Source organism: Pangasianodon hypophthalmus, chromosome 1, assembly GCF_027358585.1.
Source record: "Pangasianodon hypophthalmus isolate fPanHyp1 chromosome 1, fPanHyp1.pri, whole genome shotgun sequence".
In the NCBI taxonomy this organism is placed as follows: Eukaryota; Metazoa; Chordata; class Actinopteri; order Siluriformes; family Pangasiidae; genus Pangasianodon; species Pangasianodon hypophthalmus.
In genome coordinates this window covers 14,884,586-14,900,751 of record NC_069710.1, presented here as the reverse complement: position 1 = coordinate 14,900,751, position 16,166 = coordinate 14,884,586, and positions in this window count along the sequence as shown.

The window sequence follows — 16,166 nt, the reverse complement described above, 5'->3', positions numbered from 1 at the left end:
ATCAGGTCAAGTTCTCAGTACTAGGTATTAAAATGCATACATTTTCCTGGGTTAGATTTTCAAATTTTAGTGGATTTACAACATTATATATTTTTTAATTAAATATAAACACATCATTATTTAAATATATTTGTAATTTTTTTTATAATAGTTTAAAAAGGATATTTCTTGTATATTTTTTGTAATATTAAACATTTGTTTATTTATTTATTTATTTATTTATTTATTTATTTATTTATTTTAAAAAAAACTAAAATACAAGAAAATAATATATGATAATAAAATAAATAATATATTGTAAAATAAAATTATATATGTAAATATGTTTTTTATTTTTTCTTTCATTATGAAAATGTGGTGTTGAATGAAGCTGACTGGATCATACTTCCCAGCTTAGAAAATCCAGCCAACTTCATTTATCAATAAATGAAATATAAAAAATAAATTAATTAACTAACTAACTAAATAACTAACCAATAAATATTTTACATAAATATTATTAATGTAAAATATTAAAATATTATGTGATGTTTTTTGTTTTGTTTTTTTTATAAATGAATGAATGGTTACATGTTTTATTTAGTTGTTTGTTTTTATTTCTGATTTTTGATTGCTTTTATTGATGAGCGATGTGGAGGAAATCACACTTTTCCAGCTCAGAAGATCCAGCCAGCCAGACGTCAATATATTTCCTATGACAGGCGAGCAGTGAGACGTAGCAGCTTTGTAACAGCAAGGCGTTCGGGTAACACGAGCACAGACGAGAATCAAGTGGCACTCGGTGATAAGTGTCTGAGTCTCAGATTAGACCTGAACAATTTCCTTATGAATATATTAACATTAACATTTCATGAGCTGAAACAGACGGCGGCAGAATCTCTGCATAAATAATGTTCTGGATTAATAACACTGCCTGGCAGGAAGCTGCCCTCCATGCTGGAAAGTGTGTGTGTGTGTGTGTGTGTGTGTGTGCGCACCTTTGTGTCTCTATAAAAGATGATCATGTCGAAAAACACGTCTTTGTTCACGCATGAGGAGGTTAAATAAACGTTCTCGAGTGAATTACAACTAGCAAAAAAGAAAATCGAATCCGACTAGAACACAAACACTGAGAACCAACATCCGAGTTTCTGGCTCATCATGCTATCTACACTCTTACAAAAAAAGGGTTCTTTGAGGGTTCACTAGATCGTTAGGCCACTAGCTTACTTAGATTTAAATACCTAGATACAATTAACTACAATTAACTACAAGCCCCCACCACAGACCTGTGACAGCACCATCTCTCTGCTGAACGAGCTGAATGCCTTCTTTGCTTGCTTTGAGGCACAAAACAGCACCACTGCACAGAAGACTCCACCTCCTCCTGACGACCAGGTGATGACATTGTCCGCGCACAGCGTGAGGAGATCCCTCAGCAGGATCAACGCACGCAAAGCTCCGGGTCCTGACAACATACCTGGTAGTGTACTGAGAGACTGTGCAGTAGAACTCACTGATGTCTTCACAGACATATTTAACATCTCACTTAGTCAGGCTGTTGTTCCCACATGCTTCAAAGCCACCACCATCATTCCAGTCTCGAAGAAGTCGTCCCTCTCCTGCTTCAATGACTGCCGTCCGGTTGCACTTACTCCTATCCTAATGAAGTGCTTTGAACGACTAGTCATGCACCACATCAAGTCTTTCCTCCCCCTCTCCCTTGATCCCTTTCAGTTTGCATATCGGTCCAACCGCTCGACCATTGATGCCATCGTCACTGCTCTCCACTCAGCCCTCACACATCTGGACAAAAAAGACTCGTACGTTAGAATGCTGTTCATAGATTTCAGTTCAGCATTCAACACAATCATCCATCAACATCTCATTCACAAATTGGTCCAGCTGGGACTCAACACCTCACTGTGCAACTGGCTGTTGGACTTCCTGACTGGGAGACCTCAAGCAGTACGGGTCGGCGGCAACACATCCAGCACCATCATATTGAACACAGGGGCCCCTCAAGGATGTGTGCTGAATCCCCTTCTCTTCACTCTGCTGACCCATGACTACACACTGTCACACAGCACCAATCTCTTCATTAAGTTTGCGGACGACACGACTGCGGTGGGTCTCATTAGCAACAAAGATGAGGCAGACTACAGGAGCGAGGTGAGCCGCCTGGCCAGGTGGTGTAAAGACAGCAATCTCTCTCTGAATGTGGAGAAGACAACGGAGATTGTTGTCGACTTCAGGAGAGTGCACACTCAGCATGCTCCTCTGACTATCAACGGTGCGACTGTGGAAAGAGTGAGTAGCACTAAGTTCCTGGGTGTGCACATCACAGAAAACCTCTCCTGGACTGACAACACTGCATCACTGGTCAAGAAATCACAGCAGCGTCTCTACTTCCTGCGCAAACTAAAGAGAGCCAGAGCCCCGGCCCCCATCATGTGCACCTTCTACAGAGGCATCATCGAGAGCATTCTGACGAGCTGCATGACTGTGTGGTATGGGGCCTGCAACGCGTCCTGCCGAAAGACCCTCCAACGCATAGTGAGAGCAGCTGAGAAGATTGTTGGTGTCTCTCTCCCCTCCCTCCAAGACATCTACAGCACCCGTCTCACCCAAAAAGCCCTCTGCATTGCGGGTGATCCCATCCACCCGACACACAGCTTCTTCAGTCTGCTGCCATCAGGGAAAAGACTGCGGAGTCTTCAGGCCAGGACCAGCAGACTGAAGGACAGCTTCATCCACCAGGCTGTCAGGAAGCTCAACTCTCTCCCGGCTCTGCCTCCCCTCCCCTCTTCTGCACCATGCACAAACTCTGACCTTCTGACACCCCAACACCTTGACTTTGACTTTGACTTAACTAGCTAATAACCCTTAATTAATCAATGACGTATGTAAAAATTGTATATGTATGAAAATTTAAAGACCTTTAAAAGTTCTATGAAGAACTGTATAACAGAGGGTTTCCTATCAGAAAGGATTCCAAGTAGAAAGTTTACTTATCCAATAAACCCTTGAAGAATGCCTTTTCTTAGAGAGCACCAAGCCGGATACATTCTAGGTGTTGAGACGAAAACTGTGAAGGCAAATAATTCTTTAAGGGTTTGGATATGCACTGGAGTCTATGTAGAACTTACAATTCAGAGTATCCCTATCAGAAAGGATTCCTAGTAGAAATCTTTCAGGAAGCTAAGAACCCTTAATTATCCAATGAACTCATAAAGAACCCTTTTTTTCTAAGAGTGTTTTTCTAAGAGTTTAGCTTAAATGTTAAACTCTAGATTAAGAGTTTAACATGGTTCTAGATAAAGAAGAAAATAATCAGCAATAATTTGGAGTTTCTTAGAAAAAAGTGGTTCTTCAAGGGTTCCATAAGGGTTCATTGGATAGTTAGGTGACTATTGCTTAGAATTGCTCAGAATTAAATAACTAGGTGTGATCTACTAGCTAAGAACTAGATTATTCAATGAAGCCTTAAGGAACCTTTGAAGAACCCATTTTTCTAATAGTGTACACCTTTGGAAAAGCAGAATGTTTAAGGGTTCTTCAGTTGTCCCTCAGGGGAATGGAGGACCCTACAATAGAGTGTTCTCCATTTCCAAGTAAAACATTTTTAAGAAACTACAAATGCTTAGCTATCCAGTGAACCTTTGAAGAACTATTTCATACAATTTTATACAAAGGGCTCTTCAAGAGTTCTTTAAGGGTTAATTGGAAAGGGTCTTAGCTTTCAAAAAAAAAGGGTCCTATTTGGGTTTCTGACAGGGAAACACTCTGCTGTAAGGTACTACATAGAACTTTTAAAGGTTTCACCAGAGGGGGAAAAATATGTAAACATTTGAAAGTTCTTTTAGGATTCTTCAAAGGGTCATTAGATAATTTTCCAAGAATTATCTTTGAAGGTCTAAGAGTTCTTAGAAAACTAGAAGCGTCGTAGCAGAATTTTACTCAAAAATTTCTCACACTGCCACAACTTTGGTAGATCAGCCATCTTTGATCTCAGTGGCACGAAATCTTCACTTTATGCATTCTAAGATCTCAAACCAAGAGCTGATTCATACAGTGTAAAGCTGGCTTTAGATGTAGATAGGCAGATAATTCCCTACTATCAAGTGCTTTAAAAATCATGGTTAAATGCTGCAAATGATGAAAAAATCATAAAATTAATTAATTAATTACTTTTTTTTAAAAAAAGTTTTTTTTGATCCCAGAAGCTGTATGTGAAAAATGTTTGAGTTTTAAAATGTTTTTGAAAAAAAATTCTTCAGGTTGTTGCAAAAACATGCAAGATTTTTTTTTGTTGTTTTTTGTTTTTAATTAGTTAAGAGCAAGAATCGTCATTACGTGCCTCTCCTACAACATGATAATAAATTTGTCCAATGTCTCACTTAATTTTATTTTTTTTAATGCTAAAAATATCAATTTTTGCTGTATATTAAATTTAACCCATGCACTAAACCAGTAGCTTGATAATATAACAACACATTCAGTGTGTTATTGGGGGTGCCAATACTTTGTCCATGTCGACAAAAGTCAGTGATTGTGGCTGTACAATAGCGCTGTTATGGTTAGTAGTGATGTTTACATCTGCTTAAGATTCAACATTGTGACAGCGAAAAACAGCATAATTAAACAAGCATAAATAATGGCACCCACGGCACTATGTGGCCATGAGAAAGAAAATAAACCCATAAAAAGAGAAAAGTCACTCAGATTACTCGCTCACTTTCAGAAAACGGCGGCATTTAAATAAAAACATATCAATGTATTATCAATTAGAGAAGTAATTAATCAGTAATTAGCCTTTCCTAAGTGATTTAATGAAATTTATCAAACCGAGTTCTCTGCAAGAGGAAGCAGACTTCTGAGGTTCCAGAAGGAGCACGTGCAAAATAAACTTTTACTAATCCTCAGACTTTCTTCACTTTTCAGCTCCACTTTTTCGACAGACTTTCTGGTATTTTCACGACGTGATTGGCCTGCCAATTAGCAATCACTTGATCAAATGTACTAGCTTTCAAATTCCACAAAAAGAATTCTATATTTGTTCAGTAGGATGTTTAACAGAAAACTAAATTATAACTATGGTGTGAATTTAGTTGGCTTTCAGTGACTACTTCTAAAAGGTTAGAGTGTTGACATATAGATTATAATACATTACTCCAGGTTGTGCTGTTATAGTAAAATAATCAAGGATGGAGTGAAGTGGTGAAGCCGAGTTATTGTCACCACACGAATGTGATTGTTTTCCTACAACAGGAAGTGTTTTATTCCTCTTATACCACAGCACTGTGTGTTTGTTTCTGTTATTGTGTTCTCATTTAAGTCCATAACGCTTCAGATATGCTGAAAATCTGACAAAAACATTTATCATCAATAAGATAATCAGATAACTTCAGATAATCATATTTTACTCCTTAATATGGTAGGTGACATAAAAAGTCAACTTTATTTATTTGTAAAGCTTCCATGTGAGTGTTAAAACCTGAGACCTGTGAGTCATAATTTATTATTTTTTTTATGAAATGTATTATGGCTTGACTGTTTGAAGCTGTTGTATCAGTGATACTTTTCAGCCTAATCTTGGAAATCATCATCATCAATATCATTTTGTCCTTCCTAAGAGCACTTTCATGAATTATAGAGACTCTTGTATGAAGTGTCCACCTTTAGGAGGTGTACTTCCTGTAGCCTCTACTTCCAGTAGCGTAGAATTGAAGGTGACCTTACTATCCAAAATCACAAAAATCAAAATACGATCTTTGCATTTCACCTCTATTCCTTTTATTAATTTAATATACATGCTCATGTCATCCCGGGTCATTTTCTCTCTGAAACGAGGGACCATTTATAAAGAAAGAGTCATTATTGTTAATGTGAGGATGAGGCCGTTATTCTTTAACCACCTCCAGGCTTCTTTTTCTCGGCTGCACTGTGGGAATCAAGTTCAGCTCAAGGTGTTGAATGAAGCAGACCTAAGGCTCTTCTATGCTGTTTTTTTTTCCGGTCCCTTCCGGCTCGTCTCGCCTTTTACAATAGACCCTTGATGAAGAGAGAAGACAGGAAATGACTTCTAACAGCATGTGGCAATGAAAAGCGGTTAATAGTTAGAGTTTCCGTCACCTTGAGCAGTTCTGGGAAAGTCCAGATTTGCCAACGAAATGCAGACATCCAGTTGAAACACTGCGGCTCCTTTGGGGACGAGGCCCAGGCATCTGTGGGCCGATTTCAAATCCATCAAGAGCCCTTCAGATCTCATTCCCTCCATCTACAACGACCAGACAAGGTTGAGGAGAGTTCAGAGGCAGACTGTTGCTTTGACATCCTCCTTCTTCACTCACTACATCTGCTGCCTGCACTGTGTAGCGGTTCTCAGGCCTCGGCTTTCACGCCACACACACTTTAGCTTATGATTTAAATTATTATTAGCTACGCAGAGAGATGAACATCTGCAGTGCACTCTGATGGAACTTGCTTTCAGAAATTAAATGCTGGTTATGGAATTGAAAGCATAAGGCGGAAATGGATATGAGCCAATCATTTAACACAGTAGAGTATCATTAGAGCACTGAGTGAGAGCACACACAGTATATTTTACTATTTAACAAGAACATAGATGGAACTATAACACAATAACACACAGGGAATTAACAGAATTAATAAGAATAGCTTTTTTGTAGAGATATATTCTGATAATCGGATATTACGGACACTTACAGGAGAATGAAAGAAACAAGCTTGATGCATATTATTAATTAAATAATAATTGCATCCCTCATTCTGATATCAAAGAAGTGTGCACCAGAGTACTTTAGGCATGTAAAGCTAGCTAGCATCAGTCTTTTAATCGCTAGTTATCAATGTTTTCAACTAAAACATCTCCACAAGGTTTGAATTCAACAGTCCTCCTCAATCAGCTGGTATTAATACTTACTCTTAAAAAAAATCCATCTTCCAAGAAGTAACCATCTATTCTATAATCACGATCCATTCAATCAGTAATTAGACTGTTGTCCATTCATTTGAATGCTGATGTTTTTAACTATAGTTCTTGCTGCTAGTTTGGTCATTAATATGATTCGGTTATTATTCCAAACTAGAACCCTATTATAATGCTTTGAACCTTTCACTATACAAAGAACCCACTGAGGAACACTTTTCCTGAACCATACAGTGTACTCTTAACATCAAATTGTATTTAGCATTGAAAGATGAAAGGTTGTCTTTTAGTTACTTAGAAAAAAATTATAGATTTTGTCCACCTGTTTCTGATATTTTTCCCCATTTTTCTAATATTTTTAATAATTCTTTTCCAATTCTAAACAAAATTCCGTTCACATCCATACTACACTTGTCAATCAAAAAATATCATATACCAGGTATATTGTTCTAAAATTAGAATATAGTGAAATACAAATAAATAAATTTTTATTGTTCTGTAATTAGTTGTAATTAGACATAATTAGATTGTTGCTACAGTTTTGGCTTTTAGACTTTACAGTTTGTTATTTGTCAATTTAGTTGCCTATAAGAAAGAATGTTCCATTTTACGTTTTAAATTAGATTTCGATGTTGCAACCATGTTTTTTTTTGGCTGGTTAGCCGTTTGCACTCCTGAAATAAAGACTATCTAAATGTCTAAAAGTTAAGGTTGGGGGCGGAGCCAGACTGTATATTACAGTCACAGTGACAGTTACAGTTAAAAACATGGTTAACAAATATGGCAGAATCAGCGACCGATAAATATTTTATTAGTGATATGATGATAATAATAATTAACACTGGGAACTTTCATGATATAAATAGAAATGTAAATATATATGTATATAATGTAATATACTTTTATTATAACAAGTAATAAAAGTAAATGTATATAAATATATAAAAGTATATAAAGGTTTTCTAAAACAGTGCCAGAGACAAAATACTCAGGAAAAACAATACATACTGAGAAAATACCAAGGTGAAATAATACATATTTAGAACATACTCAAAAAGTGATATCTACTTAGAAGATACTCAGGTGAAAAAATACACACAGAGGAGGTACTCAGGTGAAATATTACATACTTAGAAAATACTCAAATAAATTTATATGTACAGAGAAAATACTCAAGCAAAAATAATACATACAGAAAAAACACTCAGGCAAAATCATACATAAGGAAAAGTACTCAGGAAAAATAATACATCTGGAGAAAACACTCAAGCAAAATAATACATATAGTAAAAATACTCAGACGAAATAATACATATGAAGAAAATACTCTGGCAAACTCATATATATAGTGAAAATACTCAGGTTCATTCAAATTAATTAAGCTCCACCCCTTTGATGAAAAAAAAGGTAAAATAATACATACAGAGAAAATACTCAGGTGAAATAACACACAGAGTAAACCCTCATGCTAAACTAAATTCAGGGAAAATAATAGCTATAGAAAAAGTACTCAGGCAAATGAAATATATAGTAAGAAATATTCTTATGCACAAGGCAAAATAATGCACATGGAGAAAATACTCGGGCTCATTAATGTTAATTAAGTTTTGCCCCTTTTGGCAGCAACTCATTTAAACACCGAAGTATTTTCCCTCTATTTAGATTATGCTAATGTAATTTTTGACAAAAAAAAGGTTACTTACTGCCGCTTTAATCATGGGAATTAAAGGGGTAGGGAAAAAGGTTAAAGCTCACTCTTTCCTCAACCTCGACAAAGTTTCTGTTTTATCATCCTACCATCCAGGTTTCTAAGGATGTTTCTATGGTTACAAGCCAACACCCAAGGCTAAATAAAGAGCAAAAAAACATGCAAATGAGTCAAAAAGTGAAGATATTTATTATAAAATTTTATTTTAATTATATGATTGTTATTGTCCCAGGATGAGAAACAGATAATATACATGTACAGATCATAATAAATTTAATAAATTAAGTCAAAAGATTCATTCCAGAAGAACCTGATGAGCGTCATTTTACCTGAAGAGGAAAAACGTCTTGGGGAAAACGTAACTGGTAATTCATTCTAACTCTAAAGCTTCGCATGTGTTATATGAAATTCCTCGTAATGGTCCAAAACTGAGATTTGTGGTGTAATCCATAGGAAATTTGAGATGTCGTGATGGTGTCGTGGTTCTCCCACAGCTTCTCTCTGATTATTGATGATGATGATGATGATGATGATGATGGATCAGAGTGAGCGCTAATCCACAGTATATGTGTCAAGACGGAAAGGAAAAACAGACAGGAGGGGCAAAGAGTTAAAAATTCCGGAGAGCTGCGATATTTCCAAGAGAGCTGTGCTAGTTGTTTGCTGCCTCTCTCTTGTTCTCTCTCTCTCTCTCTCTTTCTTACTTTCCTCCATCTGTATATCTCTCTCGCCCTCTGCTCTCTGCAGCTGAGCATCCACAGGCCTGAAATCACATTATCGATGTACAAATGGCATTTACTGCTGCGTCCCAAAGCATTACGATTCTCCCTTCAGTGCCGCCTTCATCCAAGCTCCCAATCCGTTTTTTTTTTTTTGTTATTTCTTTCCAGTTTCTTGGCTGCGTCCTAATTTTCCAAGGAAGAGAGATGAGATGAGACGAGGCGAGGCAAGACGAGAGGTGGGAAGAGGAACAGCAGACGAGGCGGAGATGCTTTGCTCGCTCGCTGGCAAAAGCAGAAGTAAGTGCTGCTGCTGTGTGTGTGTGTGTGTGTGTGTGTGCTCTGGCAGCCTCAGAGGAGGGGAAGGGCAGAGAGAAGCCCTGACTTTGTCTGTAGACAAAAAAACAACAGCAAATTCATGATTGGACATGATTGGACCTCTCTCTAAGGGTTACGCATCATTGTCCAAACAGTTGTCACTCGATATGAAGGTTGAGATCTGATTTGAGAAATTTCATTTCTCACTATTATGAATTATTATAATGAGATAAATCCTGATTTGTGGGCAAGAAATTGTCTCTTGCAAAAAAAAAACAAAAAAACATTATATAGAATAGTGACTTATTCAGTTTTTGTGACATCATAAGTAATATTTTGAATATTTTAATATATACCAATCAGCTATAACATTAAAACCACTGACAAGTGAAGTTAATAACATTGATTATCTCATTAAAATGGAACCCTGTGTAAGGGGTGGGATATATTAGGCAGCAAGTGAACAGTCAGTTCTCGAAGTTGATGTGTTGGAAGCAGGAAAAATGGGCAAGTGTAAGGATCTGAGTGACTTTGACAAGGGCCAAATTGTGATAGCTAGATGACTAGCTAGGCGACAAGGTGGCCCTAAGAACAGCGAGGGCCAAACTGTCCCGGGGCATCAGAGAAGCAAAGCGCATGCACGCACACAGTATCCACAATAACTTCAAGACCAGCAGAGACAAGCGGCGGATGTGGCAGGGCATCCAGGCCATCACCAACTACAGGACAACATCACCTGCCTGTGACAGTGATGCCTCCCTCCCAGATGCGCTGAACAACTTCTATGCCCAGTTTGAGGTGAAGAATGATGCAACGGGGAGGAAGACCACCCCTCCTCCCAATGACCAGGTGCTGTGGCTAACCACAGCCGAAGTGAGGAAGACTCTACAAAGAGTCAACCCGTGGAAGGCTGCTGGACCAGACAACATTCCTGGCAGAGTGCTCAGAGGATGTGCAGACCAGCTGGCGGATGTTTTCATGGACATCTTCAACACCTCCCTGAGCAACGCCGTCATTCCGACATCCACCATCAGGCCACCACCATCGTCCCCGTACCTAAGAAGTATGTCCTGCCTCAATGACTACCGTCCCTTTGCACTTACACCCATCATCATGAATTGCTTCAAGAGGCTCGTCATGAGGCACATCAAGACCCTGCTGCCCCCTCACTGGACCCACTGCAGTTCGTTAACCGTCCCAACCGCTCAACAGATGACACCATCACCACCACCCTCCATCTGACCCTCACCCACCTGGACAATAAAGACACATATGTTAGAATGCTGTTCATAGACTTCAGTTCAGCATTCACAAAGTTCACAAAATCATTCCTCAGCACCTGATTGGTAAGCTGAACCTGCTGGGCCTGAACACCTCCCTCTGCAACTGGATCTGGGACTTCCTGCCTGGGAGACCTCAGTCAGTCCGAATTGGGAACAGCATCTCCAACACCAACACACTGAGCACTGGGGCCCCACAGGGCTGTGTGCTCAGTCCATTGCTGTTCACTCTGCTGACTCACGACTGTGTAGCAATACACAGCTCGAATCACATCAGGTTCGCCGATGACATGACCGTGGTGGGTCTCATCAGCAAGAATGACGAGTCAGCATACAGAGAGGAGGTGCAGCGGCTAACGGACTGGTGCAGAGCCACCAACCTGTCTCTAAACATGGACAAAACTAAAGAGATGGTTGAACACATTCAGGAGAACACATAGTGACCACTCTCTGCTGAACATCAGTGGCTTCTCCATGGAGATCGTCAAGAGCACCAAATTTCTTGGTGTTCACCTGGCGGAGAACCTCACCTCGTCCCTCAACACCAGCTCCATAACAAAGAAAGCCCAGCAGCGCCTGTTTCTGATAAGACTGAGAAAAGCACATCTCCCACCCCCATCCTCACCATGTTCTACAGAGGGACTATCAAGAGCATCCTGTGCAGCTGCATCACTGCCTAGTTTGGGAATTGCACCGTCTTGGATCGCAAGACCCTTCAGCGGATAGTGAGGACAGCTGAGAAGATCATCGGGGTCTCTCTTCCCTCCACTGCAGACACTTAAAACTCACGCTGCATCCGCAAAGCCACCAGCATTGTGGATGACTCCACACACCCCTATCACACACTCTTCACCCTCCTGCCGTCTGGCAAATGGTACCGAAGCATTCGGGCCCTCACGGCCAGACTGTGCAACAGTTTCTTCCCCCATGGCATCAGATTCCTCAATACTCAGAAACTGGACTGAACGAACATACACACACAACTGTACATCATCTATCCTCTTTGCAATTTTTTTTTCACATCCCCGCATTACATTATGCTGCTACAATATTTATTATACTGTACATATCTTATACTCTCTACTAGGCTGCTACTTCTTATGTTTACACATAGCTACTTATGTTTACACATAGCAACTTTTATTGTACTCCTTTTGCACCTAATAGAACTGTGTACTTGTCGGCGCTGCACTGGGACTTACTTTGCCCATTGTCCCATCTCAGTAGTCATTGTACTGTCTTGTGCTGTCTGCACATGTTTGAACTTGTGCACTTTATGTATAAATTATGTAGTCCCTTGTAGTTCTGTGTTGTTCTGTGTTTGTCTTATGTAGCACTTTGGTCCTGGAGAAACATTGTTTCGTTTCACTATGTACTAACTGGCTGTATATGGTTGAAATGACAATAAACTCCACTTGACTTGACTTGACTGGGTCAGAGCATCTTCAAAATGGCAGGTCTTGTGTGGTTTTCCCAGGATGCAGTGGTTAGTACCTACCAAAAGTGGTCCAAGGACAACTAGTGAGCCGGTGACAGGGTCATGGGGCCCAAGACTCATTGATGCATGTGGGGAGAGAAGGCTAACCTGTCTGGTCCAATCCCACAGAAGAGCTACTATAGCACAAATTGCTGAAAAAGTTAATGCTGGCTATGATAGAAAGGTGTCAGAACACACAGTGCATTGCAGCTTGCTGCGTATGGGGCTGCGTAGCTGCAGACCGGTCAGAGTGCCCATGCTGACCTCTGTCCACCACCGAAAGCACCTACAATGGGCACGTGAGTATCAGAACTGGACCATAGAGTAATGGAAGAAGGTGGCTTGGTCTGATGAGTCATGTTTTCTTTTACATCATGTGGCCGGGTACATGTGCCGGAAGAGATGGCACCAGGATGCACTATGGGAAGAAGGCACTACGACATATACCACCTACCCAAACATTGTTGCAGCCCAAGTACACCCCTTCATAGCAATGGTATTCTCTAATGGCAGTGGTCTCTTTCAGCAGGATAATGCATCCTGTCACACTGCAAAAATTGTTCTGGAATGGTTTGAGGAACATGATAAAGAGTTTAAGGTGTTGACTTGGCCTCCAATTTCCCCAAATCTCAATCAGATCGAGCATCTGTAGGATGTGCTGGACAAACAAGTCCAATCCATGGAGGACCCACCTCACAACTTACAGGACTTAAAGGTTCTGCTGCTAATGTCTTGGTGCCAGATACCACAACACACATTCGGAGGGATTATGGGTAATTGTCCAGATCACATGACAGCCCCTTATACACCATATGTCATGATAATTGTCTCCCAGAATGCACTCTTTTTCCATTCACAAAACACCATCTCCCCCATAAACAAATTAAGGAAAAATGATTCATTATATTACATAAAATGTTGATATTGTTCTTTGGCTAATGCTAAACTGGAGGCTAAATTTTTAAAGTTTTTTGTGTCTTTTATCTAAAAAAAGAAAACACTAAACATGTCTTAGCTACATACCATAAATAAAGGTATTTTTGGACTATTTAGGGAGAGAATGAAGAGAAAAAATATAGCGGAAAAAATATAGCGGAAAAAACAAGCAAAAAAAACCAAATAAGCGTCTTTTGGACAAGTGACTCCTTTAACTCTTATGTGTTTTACATATCTTATGTATATTTTTCAAAAAATGAAATACAACATCAAATGTGTGTTGCTGCATTTGGGCTAAAATTTCTTAATTAATTAATTTGTTTGCTTGTTTGTTTGTTTGCTTAATAACACCCTCTTCAGAGAACAATAAGGCCTTTTTTAAATATATATTTGTGGACTTTTTAGGGAGGGGGAAGGAAAAGAGGAGATAGAGAAAGAAATATAATAAGTAAGAAATAAACAAACAAATAAATAACTATAATATAATAATGGAATAAAATTAGCTTTTGGCCAAACTTCTGTTTTTCCTACTGTATACTGAGTGACATTTAAAAATCCTCTCATTTTGATGTTCTTTAAAATCCTGGATCTGTTATTCTGTTTAGTCTAATCTCATCATCTAATCAGTCATCTCAGTTGTCCTTCATACGTTTAATAAAACTTCAACATTTCCTACAGGTGTGTGACTGTTAGTGACAGGAACATGCGTTTTTCTTTTACTCCGAAATACAAATTGTGGAGATCTTTTTATAGCGTGTTCCAGCGTTAATTTTAACGTCAACGTGTTGATTATTATCCTGACATGCCGGAGATGAGACCTGTGACCAAACCGTTTAATCAAACATATTATTCAAATTACCTTTTTTTTCTTTTTCACCATAGACAAGACATAAATACTTAATTGACAATAAAGCAGTAAGAGAAGACAGTCGTTACAATCATGAGGTTATAAGGTTAAATATTTTTTTGTAGCATTCAGAAAGGAAATGTGAAGGTTGTAAAAAAAAAAAAATCTTATTTTTGAACAAGTTACTCATTGTAGAAATGGACAATGAGTAAAAACCTTAAATGTGTTACAGTGTACTCAGAGTTGGTTATTTTACTTACAACAAAGGTTACATCAATATTTACTTGGGGAAAGTTCCTAGTATTCAGAGTCGGGTTATGCACGCACATAAGTGATAGATACTTGCCTTTACACCTGCAAAATAGATACTTGCCTTTACACCTGCAAAAATCATCCATCTGGAGTTATTTCCACTAAAATAAGGGCTTTTACACGCTGTGTAGAGTATTACATGTCCTAACTGGGGTCCAGCTCCTTATGTCTAAGCCAAGTCCACTATGTAGGGTAATATATATATATATATATATATATATATATATATATATATATATATATATATATATATATATGTGTGTGTGTGTGTGTGTATACATAAATGTCTCTACTGGACCATCTTTGGCCAGCTGCCTACTCCTTTTATAAAGTTCACTACATAGGGTATGAAATAAGGGTTATATTGTCATGTTGTGCACTCCATTCAGAGTCCAATAAGTGGTATAGGGTATGACATAAAAGCTTGTACACCCTAAACAGAGCACTAAGTCCACTATGCAGGCTATGAAATAAAGGCTTGTCCACTCCATGTCGTAAAGTCGAAGCCAGACGTCGCGAGTTAGACTAAATAATGTTAAACCTCCTTACGTTTCTACGCCACTCTAGTGGAGGACGATAAGGCGATTTCTAGAGAATAGAAGTCAAGCCAATCAATAATAGCTATTTGCAGAAAAAGAGAACATTACTGTGAGTAGAAAAGTGACATAAACAGTGCGACTGCACAATCCTTCACTCAATATGTGAGGTAAAAGGCTGTGAGAGGAGAAACGGCAAAGAAGTGACAGAACACCAATTATAGCCACCTCTTCTCACCTCAGATTGAGTCTACTCTGTGTGTGTGTGTGTGTGTATGTGTGTGTGTGTATTTGGGGGGTAGGAAGGTGTTTTTCAGATAAAGTTGGTGCTGTTTGAATTGAAAAGTAGGTCACTATGCAGTGTGTGTATGTGAGTGTACGATATTTAACATACAATCCTTACAGTATTTATTTTGACAGTTTTGTTCCTTGTGTTTAATTCTTTATTTTCTTCTCAACAAAAAATGTACTGCTATTAGACAGTAAAGCAGGTTGAAATGAACTAGCGTACTACATTAGCATGCAAAAAGGAAAGCAATTGACACACATGGTCACATTCAGTTAAGCACGTGTAGTGAGAATTGTACTTCAGACGTAGCTATAGATTTAAGCACTATTCAGAATTTACGTGAGAGTTACATATGTGGGGTGGAGTTGATTCTGCGCTCTATTCTGACCACGAAAGTCTTGCGTGATATCGGCTCATGTAAGGGGCAGTGTTAACTCCAGCACCGCTGTCTGACAGTCTGATGTATCCACAATATGTCAGGCTAAAATGTATGTTTTGGCTGTAAAAAACTGAATTAAATAAATATGACACTATTCATTAAATAAGTACTGTACCTTTAAAGTTCAGCATGGAGGACGTTGGAGGACATGCACGTTAATCAGAGACATCATCTACCTCGAGGACTTTTTATAGATACAATTAAGCATAGCAGCTGAGTGCTCAGTCAGCTTATCCTTCAATTCATGATGCCGTTTTCTTTACAGCATCAAGCGTGCACACATTACAACTGCATGACCTTGATTAAGTATCTTGTGGCTTCATTAAGTTGTGAGCACAATTAATTGTCCGTACACAATATAAAAAATAAATTGC